Here is a 22696-nt window from a genome sequence, read left to right as displayed (position 1 = left end):
AAAGCACTATAAAATTGTTTGAGAGAAAGCACTGGAGACTTCTAAGGTGGCCAGCAATGAGTCCAGACCTAAATCCCATAGAACACCTGTGGAGAGATCTCAAAATGGCAGTTTGGAGAAGGCACCCTTCAAATATCAGGGACCTGGAGCAGTTTGCCAAAGAAGAATGGTCTACAATTCCAGCAGAGCATTGTAAGAAACTCATAGATGCTTACCGGAAGTGGTTGTTCACAGTTATTTTGGCTAAAGGTTGTGCAACCAAGTATTAGGCTGAGGGTGCCAATACTTTTGTCTGGCCCATTTTTGGAGTTTTGTGTGAAATGATCAATGATTTGATTTTTGCTTCATTCTCTTTTGTGTTTTTTTGATTGCAAGCAAATTAAATGAAGATAATAATACCAAAGAATTTGTGATTGCAATCATTTTCAGGAAGAAACTGAGTATTATCTGACAGAATTGCAGGGGTGCCAATACTTTTGGCCACCACTGTAAATGTAACATGTAGATGTGCAGGAGGAAAAGGGCCTATGTATAAATGAAATGGTAGGACCACGTCTACTCAGAAGCTTCTTGGCAAAAGTGAGGTTAGGAAGGATCTTCTTTATGGCCCTGTAGGAGGAGGTTAGGAAGGATCTGCTTTATGGCTTTGTAGGAAGAGGATAGGAAGGACCTGCTTTATGGCTCTGTAGGAGGAGGTTAGGAAGGACCTGCTTTATGGCTCTCTAGGAAGAGGTAAGGAAGGATCTGTATTATGGCCCTGTAGGAAGAGGATAGGAAGGACCTGCTTTATGGCTCTGTAGGAGGAGGTTAGGAAGGACCTGCTTTATGGCTCTCTAGGAAGAGGTTAGGAAGGATCTGCTTTATGACTCTGTAGGAGGAGGTTAGGAAGGATCTGCTTTATGGCTCTGTAGGAAGATAATAGGAAGGATCTGCTTTATGGCTCTGTAGGAAGATAATAGGAAGGATCTGCTTTATGGCTCTGTAGGAAGATAATAGGAAGGATCTGCTTTATGGTCCTGTAGGAAGAGGTTAGGAAGGATCTGCTTTATGGCTCTGTAGGAAGATAATAGGAAGGATCTGCTTTATGGCTCTGTAGGAAGATAATAGGAAGGATCTGCTTTATGGTCCTGTAGGAAGAGGTTAGGAAGGATCTGCTTTATGGCCCTGTAGGAAGAGGTTAGGAAGGATCTGCTTTATGGCTCAGTAGGAAGAGGTTAGGAAGGATCTGCTTTATGGCCCTGTAAGAAGAGGTTAGGAAGTATCTGCTTTATGACTCAGCAGGAGGAGGTTAGGAAGGATCTGCTTTATGGCCCTGTAGGAAGAGGTTAGGAAGGATCTGCTTCATGGCTCAGTAGGAAGAGGTTAGGAAGGATCTGCTTTATGGCCCTGTAGGAAGAGGTTAGGAAGGATCTGCTTTATGGCTCTGTAAGAAGAGGATAGGAAGGATCTGCTTGATGACTCTGTAGGAGGAGGTTAGGAAGGACCTGCTTTATGGCTGTGTAGGAAGAGGTTAGGAAGGATCTGCTTTATGGCTCTGTAAGAAGAGGATAGGAAGGATCTGCTTGATGACTCTGTAGGAAGAGGATAGGAAGGACCTGCTTTATGACTCTGTAGGAAGAGGATAGGAAGGACCTGCTTTATGGCCCTGTAGGAAGAGGTTAGGAAGGATCTGCTTTATGACTCTGTAGGAAGAGGATAGGAAGGACCTGCTTTATGGCTGTGTAGGAAGAATATAGGAAGGATCTGCTTCATGGCTCTGTAGGAAGAGGATAGGATCTGCTTTATGGCCCTGTAGGAGGATGTTAGGAAGGATCTGCTTTATGGCCCTGTAGGAAGAGGTTAGGAAGGATCTGCTTTATGGCTCTGTAGGAGGAGGTAAGGAAGGATCTGCTTTATGGCCCTGTAGGAATAGGTTAGGAAGGACCTGCTTTATGGCTCTGTAGGAAGAGGATAGGAAGGATCTGCTTTATGACTCTGTAGGAAGAGGATAGGAAGGACCTGCTTTATGGCCCTGTAGGAAGAGGTTAGGAAGGATCTGCTTTATGGCTCTGTAAGAAGAGTATAGGAAGGATCTGCTTTATGACTCTGTAGGAAGAGGATAGGAAGGACCTGCTTTGTGGCTGTGTAGGAAGAGGATAGGAAGGATCTGCTTTATGGCCCTGTAGGAAGAGGATAGGAAGGACCAGCTTTATGGCTCTGTAGGAAGAGGATAGGAAGGATCTGCTTTATTGCCCTGTAAGAGGAGGATAGGAAGGATCTGCTTTATGGCTCTGTAGGAAGAGGATAGGAAGGACCTGCTTTATGGCCCTGTAGGAAGAGGTTAGGAAGGATCTGCTTTATGGCTCTGTAGGAGGAGGTTAGGAATGATCTGCTTTATGGCCCTGTAGGAAGAGGTTAGGAAGGATCTGCTTTATGGCTCTGTAGGAAGAGGATAGGAAGGAAATGCTTTATGGCCCTGTAGGAGGAGGATAGGAAGGATCTGCTTTATGGCCCTGTAGGAAGAGGTTAGGAAGAATCTGCTTTATGGCCCTGTAGGAAGAGGTTAGGAAGGATCTGCTTTATGGCTCAGTAGGAAGAAGTTAGGAAGGATCTAGTTTATGGCTCAGTAGGAAGAGGTTAGGAAGGATCTGCTTTATGGCTCTGTAAGAAGAGGATAGGAAGGATCTGCTTTATGACTCTGTAGGAGGAGGTTAGGAAGGACCTGCTTTATGGCTCTGTAGGAAGAGGTTAGGAAGGATCTGCTTTATGGCTCAGTAGGAAGAGGTTAGGAAGGATCTGCTTTATGGCTCTGTAAGAAGAGGATAGGAAAGATCTGCTTTATGACTCTGTAGGAGAAGGTTAGGAAGGATCTGCTTTATGGCTCTGTAGGAAGAGGTTAGGAAGGATCTGCTTTATGGCTCTGTAGGAGAAGGTTAGGAAGGATCTGCTTTATGGCTGTTTAGGAAGAGGATAGGAAGGATCTGTTTTATGGCTCTGTAGGAAGAGGTTTGGAATTACCTGTTTTATGGCTCTGTAGCAAGATGTTAAGCAGGACCTGCTTTGTGGCTCAATAAGAAGAGGTTAGGAATGAAAATAACTGTCTACTTTAAAGGCTATGAATACCTTTGACATGGAAATTTGTTTTTACATGTTAGTGGTTATCTTTAATTAATAAAATGAGTTAAGAAAGTTTCAGTGTATAATCTTCATTCCGTTATTCATTTTTATATCCCCTGATGTATAGTTTTCTGATCCAAGTTTTAGATTTTTCTCTTGTGGGAGTAACCCTCCCAGTAATATAGGTTTGATGTGAGATCTGTGTGTTTACAGCCTATTGCTGTCTTCACTTGCTTTCATCTCTAATATTGCACTTTTTTCCTCTCTATATGCTTTCCTCCTTGTCTACAACTTCTTTTCAGTGCCTTACTGAGATACTTTGGCCCCTGACTCCATTCGTGCTGCTATCTCTAACACTGAGAGAAGGGAGGAGGAAAGCAGAGATCAGCAGCAAAAGCTCTAACGTATTAATGTGAACTTTTTTTTCTTAAATTTATTTTAAAGTGCCTGAATTCAGCTTTTTTATTTACATTAATGTCTGTTGTGACGAATATTAGGGCGCAGTCATACGGCCGTATAAATAGAAGCGAGATCGAACTGCAATGTACGGACTGGCCGGTGGCTCTCCCGACCAGAGTGTAACAGCTGCATAGAAATATGTGAAGCTGTCATACTCGAGTAGGGGGGAGTCCATGCGTTGTGTTACGAGCTCACGCCAATTTATCGAACTGTGCCCTTAGACCATTTTATTCACCCACATAACTTTAATTCAGTAAAATCCTGATGATCTACAGTAGAGGATCACATTATTGATGGATTATTTTATTTTCTAGATAACAAAAAAATTAGGAAATTTACCTCATATAACATAGCCATCATTCAGAATTTATATTCCTCCCTACACCTAATTTTGATTTCAACATATTCTCTTCATTAATTAAGGAGCATTAAATTATTCTGGATTTTGAATATATTTTTAAATGACATGTGGACTATTTTGATTTAATGTACAATAGTTTAATTCTGAATTAATTTTTTAGTCAATGGACCCCACCTATCTTTTGTTGTAAATGGTCAAATCCCTCCGAAATAGATGTATAATAGATTAGAAGCTATGCAGTTACGTTTAATTGAATCCATTTAATTTGCACTGGTCTAAGATCCCTGTATCAATTATCATGAGACCTAAGAGAAGACTCATCTTAAGAAAAAATAAAAAATCAGGAATGTAGAGGTCAATTAGAAAATGTTTACCTCCCCGGCTCGGGATTTGTAGAGGAATCCATGGAGACATCTTGACATCTCTAGTCTCAAATTTCTCCATTTTTTTTTTAAAGTTTTTTTACATGTTATACTGGAGCTGACAACAGCTGATCGGTGGGTGTGCCAGTGTTGGACCCCCACTGATCTAATATTGATGACCTATCCTACAGATGGTCATCAATATCTTAAAGGGGTTGTCCAGCCTTTAGTCTACAAGCCTGCAATCACTCTATGTGACTGCGGACTTGTGAATCCCCACATTGTGCGCACTGCACGCAGTGAGAATTCTCCGATGCCGGGAGCGGCGGGCAAGTGACCACAAGTATATGATTTACATATAGGCACTCATACGCCGACTAGATGGCCATGGCTCAATGCATCCAGTTGGAATATGGCTGGATGTATGCAGATGGAAGATTTGAGGTCATGTGACCGCCCGCTTCCGGCACTGGAAAATCCTCACGGTGCGCAATGTAAGGATTCACAAGTCTGCAGTCAGACTGACTGCAGACTTGTAACCTAAGGCCAGACAATCCCTTGGAGGCTTGGAAACACCCTTTAAATTAACAATTATTATCAATCCTTTTGTCAATAGGATGTCTCCTTATACAACCTGACACCATCAGTGTTGCTCGGACAGTGTAAACATGCTTCATTGACAATGGGAAGGATAATACCTATTTGTCAATACGTTTCCAGGAGAGATTACAGAGGAACCGCAGAATGCAGAAGAAGCTCCTAGAGAATGCATGTATTCACTGACATAGCAGACAGACATGTTCCCCTTTAAACCTTATACTTTCCCTTAGTTTGTAGATTGTGTTACAGATTTTTCTGCACTTGCGGAGTTATCCACTGCTAATTCTGTTTTCTAAGCAGGCGTGCAAATGAAAACACGATGATGAACATCATCTATAAAATGTCATGTATACTCCTAAAATGGATAAGCGGCAGAGCGCACTGCCAACAGGAGAGGAGAAATTAGCATGTAGATATGTGAAGCACAGGAAATTATAAAGGAGCGATCCAATAATGTAAAACAAACAGAACATGCATTAAAATAAGGAACAATTTGTTTCCGATTAGGATCTCATGCAGCAGACGGGGCCCTCTGCGACCCTGGAAGGAGATGAGCAGCCTGGACGTGATGGCAGCCTGATAACAACAATATCCCTTCTGCCGTCACAGACAGAGCAAGACCTTTGTCACTTAAAGATGCAAGGAAAACGAGAGCGTATAATGTGCACTTATGGCCAACAGATGTTTTTACAGTGGAGACCAACTGTGCATCTAATATTTAATAGGTGGGAGTCTAATGCTGGCCTGGATCCATGGTATGCCAAAAGGATGTGCAAAGAAATGATTAGCAGAAATATATATATTTTTTATTATTATTAAAACATAGATTAATATTGTAAAAGAAAAAAAAAAGTTGCATCGCCTTTTCACGGCTCCAGTTCCTCCTTAGATTTGTGGACCAAAGAAAAAACAGGTTGAAATTTACTTTGCAAGTAAAAGCCCCTCATCAAGGTTTAGTAACATTTTCTTAGCTGTGAAATTACACTTTGCTACTTTGTTGTATAAACAAAACAGTCATAGAACAAATAAACTGCAGGATGACGGTTTTAGGGAGATGCTTGATACAATCCAACAATATTCTATTGCATGTACTACGCATTACAGGTACCTTAGGAAGGGATCGGATCAATTCCAAAACACGTAGCACATTCAATAAATTATATATTGCATCTCCCTAGTACAGCAGCACCCGCATGCTTTAATTTTCCAGCTTCTGTCCTCAGCTCTTTGATCTTGGCCATGGTGGAGAGGTTGAGGTGTGATTGATTGTGTGGACAGGTGTCTTTTATACAGGTAATGAGTTCAAACAGGTGCAATTAATACAGGTAATGAGTGCAGAGTAGGAGGGCTTCTTAAAGATCATCAGCGTATCAAATACTTATTTTCCCCACTGTATATACCTACACCTGGGTTGTGCCTGCACCGTACACAACCACTTTTCATTTGTGGTTGTAGAGGTCATGCAGTTTTGCAGGAAATGCTGCACCATTGAGTATCTATTCTGATCCTTGAATTGCGGTTTATAAGAGTTTGCAGTATGTAAAACATATGAAGGAACAGTATTTGTACTGTATAACACACGGTCCAGCACAATTACCACTAAAGGACTACTGTCTGTACATTACACAAATTAAAGGTGTATCCGGGACTATTTTATTTTTTTTCCTATGGGCCTAAGAATTTACAGGCAGGTAGTTTCTAACCTCCTGCCTGGCGCCAACCCAGAGTGGTCACAGACCGTTCCTACTGGCAATTCTACAACTTCGGTTACTGTCACGTTGACAGAACAGCAGCTTCTCTTTTGTTCAGCTCTGTTGATGGAGCGTGACTGACGATGTCATAATGATTGAGAGCTGGCTACCTGCTACCTAACTGCGGGGAGCCAGCTGTCAATCAGCATGACATCAGCACACACTCCCCATAGACAAAGCAGCCCAGAAGAGGAAAAGCTGCTCTGTTGACTTAAGGTCAAATGAAGCAACAGAATCGCTGTCAGGGGCGGTCCATGTCCGCTTTGAGTCGGCACCAGACAGAACAGGATGGTAGTTGGCAACTACCTGCCTGTCAGTTCTGAGCCCCAAGAGAAAAAAATAAAATAGTCCCGGATAACCCCTTTAATGAAGTAAAGCACTTGACTATCTCTGGGACTTTATATGGAACAATTCCATTCATACTTGACCACCATGCTGTTCTTATGATTGAGACCCCCAGTGATCACACACTTATCACCTATCCTATCGTTCTTAAAAGAACACCTTCAACAGACTTTTAGCATTATGAAGATTTCCGGATCCTGTTGTACACTCAACATTGGCAAGTTATACAGAGATTTTCTATCAAGGTGTTTTTTAGAACAAGATTAGATCTGCTCTATTTTGGATTCCATCCCAGTTGTTTGAAAGAAAAAGAACATACAAAATCTGTACCTAAACTGCACTGTGTGAACATGGTCCATGGGTGACAAAAATTGGAAGACAGTCACCTACAAGATATTCTATAAGCAGTGCATATCATATGCACTAAGTGCAAGATGTTTAGGGTCAGTTACATTTGCGATAGAAAAAAAGTAAAAAGTTGAGAAGACAACCCCATTCAGTTGCTACTGCCTTAAAGGGGCTGTCTGGTCCAAATCGTCTGCAATCACTCTGTGTGACTGCAGACTTATGAATCCCCCCCAGTGCATACACTGTGCCCTGCGGAGATTTGCCAGTTTCTGACCCGGGACATATACAGTACAGACCAAAAGTTTGGACACACCTTCTCATTTAAAGATTTTTCTGTATTTTCTTGTCTATGCAAATTGTACATTCACACTGAAGGCATCAAGACTATGAATTAACACATGTGGAATTATATACTTAACAAAAAAGTGTGAAACAACTGAAAATATGTCTTATATTCTAGATTCTTCAAAGTAGCCACCTTTTGCTTTGATGACTGCTTTGCACACTCTTGGCATTCTCTTGATGAGCTTCAAGAGGTAGTCACCGGAAATGATTTTCACTTCACAGGTGTGCCCTGTCAGGTTTAATAAGTGGGATTTCTTGCCTTATAAATGGGGTTGGGACCATCAGTTGTGTTGTGCAGAAGTCAGGTGGATACACAGCTGATAGTCCTACTGAATAGACTGTTAGCTGCTTTTTTCTTGCCATAATACAAATTCTAAGTAAAGAAAAACGAGTGGCCATCATTACTTTAAGAAATGAAGGTCAATCAGTCCGAAAAATTGGGCAAACTTTGAATGTGTCCCCAAGTGCAGTTGCAAAAACCATCAAGCGCTACAAAGAAACTGGCTCACATGAGGACCGCCCCAGGAAAGGAAGACCAAGAGTCACCTCTGCTTCTGAGGATAAGTTTATCCGAGTCACCAGCCTCAGAAATCGCAGGTTAACAGCAGCTCAGATTAGAGACCAGGTCAATGCCACACAGAGTTCTAGCAGCAGACACATCTCTACAACAACTGTTAAGAGGGTACTTTGTGCAGCAGGCCTTCATGGTAAAATAGCTGCTAGGAAACCACTGCTAAGGACAGGCAACAAGCAGAAGAGACTTGTTTGGGCTAAAGAACACAAGGAATGGACATTAGACCAGTGGAAATCTGTGCTTTGGTCTGATGAGTCCAAATTTGAGATCTTTGGTTCCAACCACCGTGTCTTTGTGCGACGTTGAAAAGGTGAACGGATGGACTCTACATGCCTGGTTCCTACCGTGAAGCATGGAGGAGGAGGTGTGATGGTGTGGGGGTGATTTGCTGGTGACACTGTTGGGGATTTATTTAAAATTGAAGGCATACTGAACCAGCATGGCTACCACAGCATCTTGCAGCGGCATGCTATTCCATCCGGTTTGCGTTTAGTTGGACCATCGTTTATTTTTCAACAGGACAATGACCCCAAACACACCTCCAGGCTGTGTAAGGGCTATTTGACCAAGAAGGAGAGTGATGGGGTGCTACGCCAGATGACCTGGCCTCCACAGTCACCAGACCTGAACCCAAACGAGATGGTTTGGGGTGAGCTGGACCAGAGTGAAGGCAAAAGGGCCAACAAGTGCTAAGCATCTCTGGGAACTCCTTCAAGATTGTTGGAAGACCATTTCCAGTGCCAAGAGTGTGCAAAGCAGTCATCCAAGCTAAAGGTGGCTACTTTGAAGAACCTAGAATATAAGACATATTTTCAGTTGTTTCACACTTTTTTGTTAAGTATATAATTCCACATGTGTTAATTCATAGTTTTGATGCCTTCAGTGTGAATGTACAGTTTTCATAGTCATGAAAATACAGAAAAATCTTTAAATGAGAAGGTGTGTCCAAACTTTTGGTCTGTACTGTACATATGTCATATACATACTCCCGGCAAGTGGGCGCGGCCTCATTTCCATACATCTGTATGGAGCAAGGCTATGCCCTCTAGTTGGCTGCACTCACTGGCCGGCCACTTCAATAGATGAGGCGAGGCTTGGCTCAATACAAGTGTATGGAGCGAGGCCTCGCCCACTGGCTTGCGGTATGTATAACTCATACATACCCTCTGGTCCCGGTCAGAAACCGGAAATAAGATTCATAAGTCTGCGGTCACACAGAGTGATTGCAGACTTATCTATGTGGACAGGACAACCCCTTTAAGGTCTAACATTTGACACCATTGTTTGGTGCACTGTGCGTGGAGTTATTCACTCCAAAATGAATGGTCTGTGCTTCGGATAGATCTTCAATATCAGATTGGTAGGGGGTCAAGTAAATGGCATGGAGTTCTAATATCAGACACAGACAATATTAAAAGTAAAACCCAGTGCCTGGTAAACAAAAAATGGGAATGGGCAGTCAATGGGGTACAGGCGTGCCGAGACTCTGACCTCCACTGATCCAATATCGATGGTCTATAGTAAGGACATTGATTTTGTAGTTCTGGATAATCTCTTTAAAAAGAATATTTAGATTTACTTAAGGGGTGAGTTTTCTCCTTGTGGAGAGTGACATGCCAGGTTCGGCACGCCAGTATGAGGAGACTTATACGCCTTGCATGCTCCTCTGGAAAATTAAATATGCAAATTGCCTGTTCAGAGAGGAAGAGGACTTGAACTCTACTGCCACTCAGGTGGCACTAGAGTTCAAGTCCTCTTCCTCTCTGAAGAGGTAATTTGCATATTTAGATTCACTTAGTCATCAAAGAAATAAAAGTAAACTCCTGCATTTTGGGAAGTCCCAACATTTATATGATAATCCGATCACCCAGGACCCGACCTCATTTAGTTTCCTCATCGGGCACATGCTGAGCCAGTAGGAGTCTCAGACATGGTGGGCAAAATATATTGTAATTTTACGCCATCTCCTTACTTTCCCTGAGCCCATATTGGATTGCAGAGAAGTTCCAGTGCTGGTTAAATACTGGGGATCTTGTGTGGTATTTTAAGAAGTGAGTAAAAATGATGGTCTCAGCCCTGAATATTAGGACGTCGTTTTCTGGGCTGTGAATAGGATTCTTTGTGCGCTGAGGAATGTCTGAAGTCTGGGCTGCAGGTATAATTTTACATCTCCCATCACCTTCCCTTTCTGTCCAATTGTTCTGTCCCGACAGACTTTAACTCTCTCCTTCTGCCAAATCTCAGAGATCTGTTCCACTGATTCCTTAAACTAAACATATGAATAAAAAAGAAAAACCTTACTTTTACTCATTGCCTTAGAAGACTAGAATCGTACATGGAAGCTTCTTGTTTGGGATCCAGACGAGTTAGTTACTAGACGTTTTATGTGTTCCAGGAACGTTAGAGAATAAATTAAGGGAAGCAGCAACTTTTGTGGTGAACTTTAATGGAAAATACAGCAATTCTTCTCAAGTTTCCTCAAATTTAATTTTGATCTGAAATACATTTCCCCTCAGTCCAAGCCCCATGAATGTCAAGAATGAAAGGCATTTGAACTCCTGAAGACTGTCAGATGGGGGGCACAGAGGTGCCTCAGTCGTTTAGCTCCACATTCATCAGAAGGCCAATGGTTTCCAATTAGAAAAAGAGAAATAGGGCAGCGGCTCCTTCCTTACAGCACTAAGACATTGACACCAACCAATATGGTGGCCTCTACTATCTCATTGTGCGCTCATAGGTTCCCTCCCATATGCCAAAAAATATTCATTTTAATTAAGGGAATGTGTCATCAAAAAAATGACCATTTGTTTAAATCAGGTTTTTATGTAAAAAAACAAACAAACAAGGAGGAGGAGGAGGAGGAAGTGAGCTGTGGCAACACAGGATCCATCATTCACAATAGGTGATGTCACAGCTCACTTCCTCCTCCTCCTGTACAGTGACTGATAACACCTCAAATATACAGTAGATAACACAGGATCCACCATTCACAATAGGTGATATCTACGGTATATAGAGTTGTTATCAGTCACAGTACAGGAGGAGAAGGTGAGCTGTGACATCACCTATTGTGAATGGTGGATCCTGTGTTATCAGTTATTATAATCCTGTCTGTGATGATAATAAGACTGTAGAATAATCTTCTGAACAGAACAGAACAGGACAGGACATGTAACGTGAGAGTGAATATTTTCTGCCCATGGCCCACGGTTCATCAAGGTAACATAGCTTTTTTTTTGTTTTTTTCAAGGTACCGGACAATCCTCCAGGTGGCCTTTGATTTGAAACAAAAATAAGCCCCTACTACAACAAAGCCCCGAAGAGGCTACTGGAGAAAGAAGAGCGCAGTACTCCGCCATCTTCTACAATCAGATAGGTAATGGATGACTGTGGAGAACGTTGTCAACCTCTGCTCCATTTAGATGCGGTTCTGCAGAGTTTTATTCTCAGAGAACATTAAGTTATGCCCTATTCTATGTATAGGAGATAATTTTTCACAAACCTTTTGTTCCACACAACATTTGAATTAATCTAACAGGGATAAATACCATTATATAAGCACCGAAACTGGTTACAGATGAACAGCAAGGCAGCATGGACAAAGGGGTAGATGAACCTGCATTATAGGATTTCAAAGGGATCTGGTTTTACATAGTTACTGTGAAATAAAGGCTGAATAATGGACAGGGAGAAATGGCTATAGAAAGTTGTAATGGCAGAGTATTGGTGCAAAATGGAAAAAATCCAGGAAAATGGTGCTTCTACCGAGATGACAAAGAGGCAAAGTGGTATTCTTCCAGAGAATTCAGACGGATTTATTTAAAAACAGTTAAACAACGCGTTTCGGCTGAGAACAGCCTTCCTCAGGTGTTCATGTTAGACACCTGAGGATGGCTGTTCTCAGGCGAAACAGGTTGTATGTATTTTAATTGTTTTTAAATAAATTCATCTGAATTCTCTGGAGGAATACCACTTTGGCTTTGTCATTTCGGTGGAAGCGTCATTTTCCTGGATTTTTTACATTTTCGTCTACTGTTGGGTCTACATTGGAGGAACTCCCCACTGTCCACCAGGTCGGCTGCAGTCCGCTGTACATTCAGCTACTTATACCTAGTGTTGTGCCTCAGTTAGCACAACCTCACCAGGTGAGCACTGCCATGTCTTTTTCACCTTATATATTTGCGTGTAATTTTTACGCTTAGATAGCGCCACAATTTTCTCCTTTCTCAAAGGCCTTCCATTATGGAGAGTGTTGGTACAGCTAATCTGGACTACCCATAGCACAACATTGCCCCCCAACCACTAAGTGGGTGGCCCATAACACATGCATTAAAGCATGGAAATCCCGGCAATTCACACTTTTCTGGGTATGCATACACTATGGCTGCGTTAACAGGAGATGACTTAAAGGGACTTTCTCAGCACATAATGACTGTTCAAACCCAGCTCAGGTGTTCAGTGCATCATGGAGCGGCCAATCATTTAAATTCACCTTCCCACCTACTTGTTTTCCCTCTGTCTCCATCCCACCTCTTCTTTGATTGACAGCTCTGGTTTGATATAGCCAGAGAAGTGCGGAGATAGATGGAAAACAAGTAGGTAGGAAGGTGTACTTAAATATTTGGCCAGAAACTTTGTAATGTATCTTATCAGAGAAATCTGCTTCTTTCTCCTCCTGGACTGCTCTTTCACTCTCAATTCGTGGGTAAAATCTGTGGTCAGTGAAGCCAGATTTTCCCATTATTAAGATAGGAGATGACAATTGGTGCTTTTAAAATTCTATGGAGACGGGAGGAGCCTAAGCAGATACAGATATTTTACTGCAAGTTTTCCTGGCATGCTTCAGGCATGCTTTTGATTTACAAACAAAAAAGAAGAATTAAAACGATGGTTGCTCTTTAACAATTTGGTCAGCGCCGCTTTTGATAATGGTCTTTGGCACACAACATACTCAATACATAGGAAAACCAAGTCATACCAGAGCAGAAATCTCCTCCAATCTCCGAGAGCAACATTTTCCCTGATGTGATACAAAAGGACCAATGTTTTGTCAATAGGGAAAACTACACATTGGACAAAGCTAGAAGGAGAAATATGTGGAAATTCTAGTTAGGGCAGGCACATATACAATAATGCAAGCTATGGTATGCATCCCATCTATCACTCTTGAAAACAATGGTCATGTTATTACCTGCACTTGTTTGGCTTGGGGGCATTTTAATCATGAGTCAGCTTGTTCTAATCTGCTAAAAGGTGAAAACAAGGTTTTTCTAAAAAAAAAAAAATAAATAATGCAAACTTGAAAACTCCATTTTAAACAATCTAGAATTGTATCTTCTAATTTATATAGAAAATGATCATGATAATGCAGGGGCAAACATAATTGTTTTTCTAAATACATTTCCTAGCAGATTCTGCCTCTATATAGCAACAAGGACTTATCCATACCTTGTGCACTAGGAGATGGGAGTTTTTATAACAGGTGGGGGTCTTGCAGAGGGAGCATGACATATCGCAGCATGTGCCTCTTTATGAAGTTTGCTGCCTCTTACTCCAGTGGGCTTGTGATCAAGAGTGATGGATAAACCTATGGTCTTAACGAATTCCCCTCAGAGTGTCCCGCTCTGTCTCCTAGTATGCCTAAGGGGAACAAGCATGGTAGGATGTAATGTTATTCTACAGAACTGGCTCTAAGGGATATGAGGAGTCTAGGTGACAGAGCAGGACAGTGTCTCCCTGCGCGTAGATCCCGGCAGCCCACAGCACGGAGAGACCAAGACAGGACCGTACTGCCATTCAGAAGAATTTGCTAATGAATGTGTTTAGAAAAGTGATTATTCTGCACATATTCTGTTTTATAATAAATTTTTAGGTTTTTGGAGACATACTTCAAAAAAGGTTGTCTCATTAGACACAACACCTTTCCAAAAAATGCAGGCACCACATCCTAGTTTCTCCTGAACAGCTACTAGGTTTCTTTCTACATTCTATCTAGCTCCTGTCATGGCACTGATGCAGGATATCCCAGGACTAGGGGCTCCTTCCCTATCCCTAAAGCTAGGGGTGCCCTAGTCTATCCTTGCTCCCTGAATTACTTCTGATGGTGAAGTCGCTGGGGCCACGTGCCTTGCTGAGCTTCCAAATCAACCCTTATCTGTCCCCTCCCCCACCCAGGGAAGTGGGGAGTTGTAATGTATAAGAATACACAAACCAGACTAACAAGGGAAGATGTACAGGGATAAATGAAGATATCAATCACACAAATATGCAGTCACATACAACAGAGTGGAACACCGGGAAGTATAGGAAGGAAAACCAAATAGGAGAGGGTGAGGATATGCACACAGATAAAACGCCAAGCAACAGTCTTCTGAACAACACTCCAAACGCCAGCTCAAACAACCAACACCTTCAAATCCAGAACCAGGCAGTATGAACTAACACTGGCAATCTCTAAGTGCCAAAGGTGAGTATATATAGCAGAGGGGAGTGGCCAACACTGAACGGCTGAGACCAACAAAGCAGGAAAGCTCCAGAAGCTCTTAACTGTGCAGATTAACCACTGCACTATCAGCAAAGAGAAAACCTGCATTGTTTAATATGATGGTGAAGTGCTTCTAACCAGTGCATGAGTACATGAAACCAGACACCGTGGCCCCTCTCTGTCGCGGTATACCCATGACAGCGCCTTCGCAATAATTGTAAAATCAAGCTTTAATCCATCCACGGGCTATATAGTACAAATCTGCGAGGACTGGTCTGGCTGGGCGTTGTTCACACCTGGAGTACACCTCACTCACCTTGTAAGCACATCCCCCCCCCGGGGCGTGACTGACATTATTTGCAAGAGTGACGTCACCATCGGCTCCTGGCAAAACTAATGCATATGCGAGACGTTCCGCCTCTGTGAGCATGCATAGTACGCTGAAGAATCTGGGGAACCTATACCCGCGATTTGCAAAGAGTCAATGGTGACGGCGGCCGAAAGAACTCGCTTGCGAAGCTGGCTGTCTCAATAGGAGGCGGATGTGCAGGATGTCCTAAGGATAGGCTGTCAATGTAAAAGTAGTGGACAGCCTGTTTGTGTGAAGAATTATGGAAATTCGGGGCTAGAGGAGGGTTTTCCTGTTCATGACCCTCATTTATCAGTCAGGCACTAAGAGCATCTCTTACTTGGAGGGCACATCTGAACAATATTTCTGTTCCCTGTGGCAATCCACCAACTTCACCCAATTAGGTATTAAAAGGAATCTGTCACCAGGTTATTTCTCCCTCATCTGAAAGCAGCATGATGTAGGTGCAAATCCATGAGAAGCAATGCGGCACTATCCACTCTGAGATAATAATGATCACTCAATCATGAGCCGTGTGGTGTTGAAGGGATATCGTGGTTTTCAGGTCCTGAATAGAACAAAAATGTTCTCGGAACCTTACATCAAGGGATCTGATGGTTTTACCGACATAATAGAATTTACATGGGCAAAAAATTATGTATACAACGTAGTTCTTTTTACAGGAGATAAATTGGGAAACTTGATGTATGATGGAACCTGCTTGTAAGAGATTATTAATAATAGGAAAATTGCAAAATGGACAATTCCCACATGTAAAATTACCTACTGGACATGTTTCTTCTAACCAATGTTCCGTGAACATTTTCGTTCTGTTAATTCAGAGAAAGGTTCCCCTAAGGTTAATCAAACATATCCGTGATTGCCATGATGGCAATCCCAAAACTCTGTGGTTTGCTGGTTTAGAAAGAGTTAACGCTCCTGTTCAAGGAGGTGATCATCACATGCTGTTACTGAGAAAAGCAAAATGGAGAATTCAATTAAATGCTCAAGGTCTAAATGATAAGAATGATCCGCCTGTGTTTTTATGATGTAACTATATTCGCTATGCGCCTGCTTTGTATTTTATTACTTGGTTATTGTGACGTATCGTGGGAACAGCTTAAGAAAGAATTAGTTCTACGTCACCTTTGAACAGGACCCGTAGAAGCGTTGGAGTAACCCGAATCGGCCATAGTCCTCATACTCCTTGCATTCTTCTTCCACCAATTTTATGCCTTTCAGGTGCAATAAATAAAGATTGGATTTTAAGGGATGACGAGTGCCGCTTTTTACTCCTTTTTTAATGGATAATGTGGGTGCAAAGACCCTGATTCCAGCTATGCGTCACTTACTGGGCTGCTTGCTGCAGTTTTGATAGGAGTTTTATCTGCTGCAGATTAGCAGAGCTTGGAATGCTGAGCTGTGTATAATCCCGCCCACATCACTGATTGGCTGCTTTCTGTGTACACTGTGCAGAGGAAGAAAGCTGCCAATCAGTGGTGTGGGCGGGGTTATAAAGAGCTCAACGTTCAGAGAACTGCTAGATCTGCAGTTGATTTGATCAAAACTGTAGCGAACAGCTCAGCAAGTGACACCACTAGAATCAGGGTCTTTCACTGTGGTATCCACTATGCTAGGAAAACTTAAAAAACATAAATAAATTCCACAATACTTTCAGGCAATCTGTGCCACTATAACCAGAAGAATGGTTAGAATGAATAGAAGGATAAGAGGAGTATAATTCTTCTCATTTTCAGAGTTGTGAATTCCAGAAGGAAACTACTACAAAAGCCAAAGCAATAAATAAAAATATACTCAGATTAGCAGGAATTACTGAAGTGACTTACCTTCTGCCAAATGTCAATACCTGTCCATTCACAACTGGGTTTGTTGCACTTTATCTTAATATGGATCTTCTTGCTGGGAGCACAGAAACTTTCCTTGACCTTCTTGCACAATCTCTAAGCAGTCACCTTTAAGGATTTCAGTACAGAAGTTATTTTTATTTCTTGTAGCAGCTGCAGCGTGCTAACTAGCATGTTAAAATCAAGGTGCTGTACATTTGGGGTGCAAAACTACAAAATAAAAAAAACATTAAATAGGAGGTATTGTCAGTAACAATCAGGATCATGCATTTATTTAACTGTCAGCAAAAGCTGTTCCTGGAAAACTCATTCTTCATCAGAACAATCCATTACATAGCTTTATAGCAACGGACTGCCAATAGACATCCATTCTATATATTAGGATTCGGCTGGGGTGAATATGAGCTTACTAGTTAAATGTACTGTATGGTTTTTATAGCTTCCTCTGAAAGCATAACTTCCATTTATATGGTAAATTAAGATAGATCGGCTACGTGCAAAACATTCCTAATGCAAGTGTTTTCAGCCTTCTTTATGCAGATGAAGGTGATGGCAAGGTGGTGGACACAAACACATCACACAGAAAGGTCCATGCCCCCTTCAGTTATATGTCGGCCAAGGTATCTGCCAAGAGAGTGCACATAAGAGAGGCATTAAATAGGTTAGAAAATGAATACTTTTTTTTTTTACTTGCACTTTGTGCAATTGAATAGTGTAGCCTACTAAAATTTTATACATATATTTTTTTCCAAGCAGAGGCCAAAAGGACAATTTTATAGTCTCAATCTGACAATAAATGCCTCTGGACATTTTAGAGTGTACAACATGAGGTTACCCCACATACATGGTAATCGTAGGGCAAAACGTGTTGTGAAAAAGACCTAACCAAAGGTTATAGCCGGAAATATCTGAACATGGCTCCACATATCAGATACAGACATGAAGTAGTTGAGACACAGAAAAATTAGGAGCTAGCAGTGGTTTAAGTTACATTTTAACTAATAAACAGATATATATATATATATATATATTATAATACATATAGAGATACAGTGTCATGGCCGAAAGTGTTGGCACCCTTGAAATACACAGAAACAGGGACTTACTCACCCATCCAGGCCGCTCTGCCGTCTCTCATGCTCTGGCTTCTGTGCATCAGGGCCTACGCATGCCTCGCAGGTCCCATGGCAGCGTGCTTAGGGCGTGCGCTCCCTGTCACTCAAAGAGGCAGCGCGCACACTCCTGTTGAGTCCCCAGCCAATAGCTGGGAGGCACATAGTACTTAAGGCACCTCCACCTGTTGAGAGGTGCCTGAGCAACAATTGTGTTTAGTCAGTCTGCAAGCTGCTATCACATTGTCAGGTCCCGGTCTTATCCACATCCTGCAGGTTGTGTATCAGGCGTCTTATTCTATGTGTGTCCTTTGGAAGGGAATGGGTTTGACCTGCTGTCCTTTATACCCCACTGTTATAATAGCATTACAGCATGTCCCACGTTCTATGCTAATACGACAATACGTTATGAGGTTTTTTCTCCTCACCTTTTTGTTTTTTCTATCATTTGATGTACTATTGTGGACTCTTCACATATATACTCTAGCATGAAAGGGTTTTATATCCCTCAATTACGGCTGAATTTGAGTATTGTTTTGCACAAGCACTTTATATTTATTGTTAATCATGCTAAGGGTTCTCTTTTTCTCTGTCTCCTGAGGACAAGCTGATACTTATTTGAACTGCATCATTTACTTTCCCAGTATTGACGGTGTTTTAGTCCTCATTCCCTCCCTCTAATTAGGAACTATTTTCTGCCGAGATTATTTTGCATTTCCTGTACAGACGTGGCACTTTGGTATTGCTTCTATTTTCTCCCCTTCTTTTATATATTATAACATGATGTGATACTTCTCTTTTTAACATTTGTTAAATAAAAATCTTGAATTTTACCTGATTTGCTCCAGTTTCTTATTTTATTTGGTTTTGTTCATATTTTGGAAGAGCATAGATAGACAGACCTCCTTGTTTTTGGTTATTCCCTGTCCAATGTACCAGAGACAGTCAAGTCTGAACTTGTACCTAGAGCCTAAAACTGCACCAGTGGTACCGGAATCCGAAACCGATTCGGTTCACGTTTCATTATACTTTGGTGTGCCAAAGTTTTTTGCTACAACTGTAGCTAATCTCCCTGGAAGTGGACGGCAGAGAAAAATTGATGAAAGGTTGCAAAGCAGGATAGTCTGGATGGTGGATAAGGAGCCCCAATCAAGTTCCAAATAAATTCAAGCTGTCCTGCAGGCTCAGGGTGCATCAGTGTCATCGCAAACTATTTGCCGACATTTTAATGAAATTAAATGCTATCGCAGGAGACCCAGGAGGACCCCACTGCTGACACAGATGTAAAAAAAGCTAGACTGCATTTTGCCAAAATGTGAGTAAGCCAAAATCCTTCTAGGAAAGCATCTTGTGGACTGATGAGATCAAGATAGAGCTTTCTGTTAAAAAAACATCATTCTACTGTTTACCGAAAACAGAATGAGGCCTACAAAGAAAAGAACACAGTACCTACAGTCAAATATTGTGAAGGTTCAATTATGTTTTGGGGTAGTTTTGCTGCCTCTGCACTGGGTGCCTTGCTTATGTGCAAGGCATCATGAAATCTGAAGATTACCAAAAGATTTTGGGTTGCAATGTAGTGCCCAGTGTCAGAAAGCTGGGTTTGCGTTCTAGGTCATGGGTCTTCCAGCAGGACAATGACCCCAAACATACCCGAAATAGATGAAAACAAAGCGCTGGAGACTTCTTAAATGGCCAGCAATGAGTCCAGATATAAATCCCATTGAACATCTGTGGAGAGATCTGAAAATTGCTGTTGGGGGAACGCGCTCTTCAAATATGAGAGACCTGGAGCAGTTTGCAAAAGAAGAGTGGTCCAAAATTCCAGTTGAGAGTTGTAATAAGGTTGTCGATGGTTATAGGAAGCGACTTATTGCAGTTTATTCCAAGGGGCCAAATATTAAGTTGAGGGTGCCATCAATTTTGTCCCCCCCAATTATGTCCAATTTGCCTTTTTTACTTCTGTTTTTGTTTTGTGCTGCTCCAATACACACAAGGGAAATAAATGTGTATAACAAAACATGTGTAATTGCAATATTCTGGAATACTTCATTTTCTGGAACAATTTCAAAGGTGCCAACACTTTCGCCATGACTGTATATATAGGAATTCTCTCAAAAATAATAGTTCTAATAGCTTATTTTTTATCAATTAACAAAACGCAAATTGAATGAACAAAATAAATCTAAATCAGATCAATATTTGCGGTGATCGCCGATTACCTTCAAAACAGCATCAATTCTTCTGAGTACACTTGCACAGTGTCAGGGATTTTGGTAAAATTATAGGTGTATGAGTAACCAATTATACTATATATGTGGTAGTGGTCAAATATATATTCATCCACACATACATCTATCCATCTATATATACAGTGGGGAAAATAAGTATTTGATACACTGTGGGTAGGAAAACTTGCAAAATTGACAAAGAATAGAGAGGTCTGTAATTTTTATCATAGGTACACTTCACCTGTGAGAGACAGAATCTAAAAATAAAAAACAGAAAATCACATTGTATAACTTTTACATAATTAAATTGCATTTTATTGCATGAAATAAGTATTTGGTCACCTACCAACCAGCAAGGATTCTGCCTCTCACAGACCTGTTTGTTTTTCTTTAAGAAGCCCTCCTACTCTACACTCATTACCTGTATTAATTGCACCTGTTTGAACTCGTTACCTGTATAAAAGACACCTGTCCACACACTCAATCAATCACACTCCAACCTCTCCACCATGGCCAAGACCAAAGAGCTGTCTAAGGACACCAGGGACAAAATTGTAGACTAGCACAAGGCTGAAGATAGGCTACAGGACAATAGGCAAGCAGCTTGTTGAGAAGGGATCAACAGTTGGCACAATTAGAAAAATGGAAGAAACACAAGATGACTGTAAATCTTCATCGGTCTGGGGCTCAATGCAAGATCTCGCCTCGTGGGGTAAGGATGATTTTGAGAACGGTCAGGAATCAGCCCAGAACTATCCGGGAGGACCTGGTCAATGACCTGAAGAGAGCTGGGACCACAGTCTCAAACATTACTGCAACACTCTATGCTGTCATGAATTAAAATCCAGCAGGGCATGCAAGGTCCTCCCACTCACGCCAGCACATGTCCAGGCCCATTTGAAGTTCGCCAATGACCATCTGGATGATCCAGAGGCATGGGAGAAGGTTATGTGGTAGAGGAGACCAAAACAGAACTTTTTGGTAATCAACTCCACTCGCCGTGTGTGGAGGAAGAAGAAGTATGGGTACAACCTCAAGAACACCGTCCCAACCGCGAAGCATGGTGGGGAAAATATCATACTTTGAGAGTGCTTTTCTGCAAAGGGGACAGGACAACTGCACCGTATTGAAGGGAGCATGGATGGGGTAATGTATCCCAAGATTTGGCCAACAACCTCCTCAGTAAGAGCATTGAAGATGGGTCGTGGCTGGGTCTTCCAGCATGACAATGACCCAAAACACACAGCTAAGGCAACTAAGGAGTGTCTTTGTAAGAAGAATTTCAAGGTCCTGGAGTGGCTTAGCCAGTCTCCACACCTGAACCCAGTAGATAATCGTTGGAGAGAGCTGAAACTCAATGTTACCCAGCGACAGCCCCGAAACCTGAAAGATCTGGAGAAAATCTGTATGGAGAAGTGATCCAAAATCCCTGCTGCGATGTGTGCAAACCTGGTCAATAACTACAGGAAACGTCTGACCTCTGTAATTGCAAACAAAGGTTTCTGTACCAAATATTAAGTTCTGTTTTTCTATTGCATCACATACATAGTGCATGAAATCAATAAAATGCAATTTAATTATTTAAAAATCATACAATGTGATTTTGTTTTTTTTCCTTTTTAGATTCTCTCTCTCACAGTTGAAGTGTACCTACGATAAAAATTACAGACTTCTCCAATCTTTGTAGGTGGGAAAACTTGCAAAATTGATTGTGTATCAAATATTTATTTTCCCCACTGTACATTGAAGACCAGTCATTAATGGAAATAGACACCACTGTGTAGTTGGCTTTAAACTGGGTGGGGAACAGCAAAATTCTGTTACAAAAGTTTAGGTTGTATTAGTTTCATGTCACATACTATAGCAACACTGAGCACAGCAACAAGACACAAGGTAGTTATACTGCATCAACGAGGTCTCGTCGAGGCAAAGATTTCAAAACAGACTGGGGTTTCAAAATGTGCAGTCCAAGCTTTTTTGAAGAAGCACAAATAAATGGGCAATGTTGCAGACCATAGACGAAGTGTTCGGCCAGCGAAACTTAATGCAGCAGATGAAAGACACATCATGCTCACTTCCCTTCAATATCGGAAATTGTTCAGCAGTGCCATCAGCTCAGAACTGTCATCAACCAGGGAGACTCAGCAACACCCAACTCAAGTCTGGTCAGAAGTGCTCGTCATGGAAGAATTGTGGCTAAATGGTCACTTTTCCATGGAAAAGGTATGGCTATCTATGCACGAAAACTTAGGAACTGGGGAAATTGAACATAGAAGAAATAATGCTTGGATGCTGCTTTTAAGGTAAAGAGTGGTAACATCAAATATTGATCTGCCTGAAACTTCTCATTTATTCATTCACTTTGCATTTTGTTAATAGATAAATATAAACTATTAACACGTCTACTTTTGAAA

General features: G+C 41.6%; 1 long non-coding RNA gene across 1 annotated transcript in view; it reads left to right on the top strand.

Annotated features, from left to right (window-relative positions):
* LOC141153686 (uncharacterized) overlaps positions 1 to 22696 on the top strand; it is a 59031-nt gene that overhangs the window by 32720 nt on the left and 3615 nt on the right. Inside the window, exon 2 of the long non-coding RNA XR_012247333.1 lies at positions 11492 to 11617. This is a non-coding gene — a long non-coding RNA (uncharacterized lncRNA). The remainder of the gene's footprint in view (positions 1 to 11491; positions 11618 to 22696) is intronic.

The sequence above is a fragment of the Phyllobates terribilis genome, unplaced genomic scaffold, assembly GCF_046119375.1.
Source record: "Phyllobates terribilis strain yellow unplaced genomic scaffold, ASM4611937v1 Scaffold_7__3_contigs__length_470593459, whole genome shotgun sequence".
Lineage (NCBI taxonomy): Eukaryota > Metazoa > Chordata > Amphibia > Anura > Dendrobatidae > Phyllobates > Phyllobates terribilis.
This window is presented reverse-complemented; position numbering and strand designations above follow the sequence as displayed.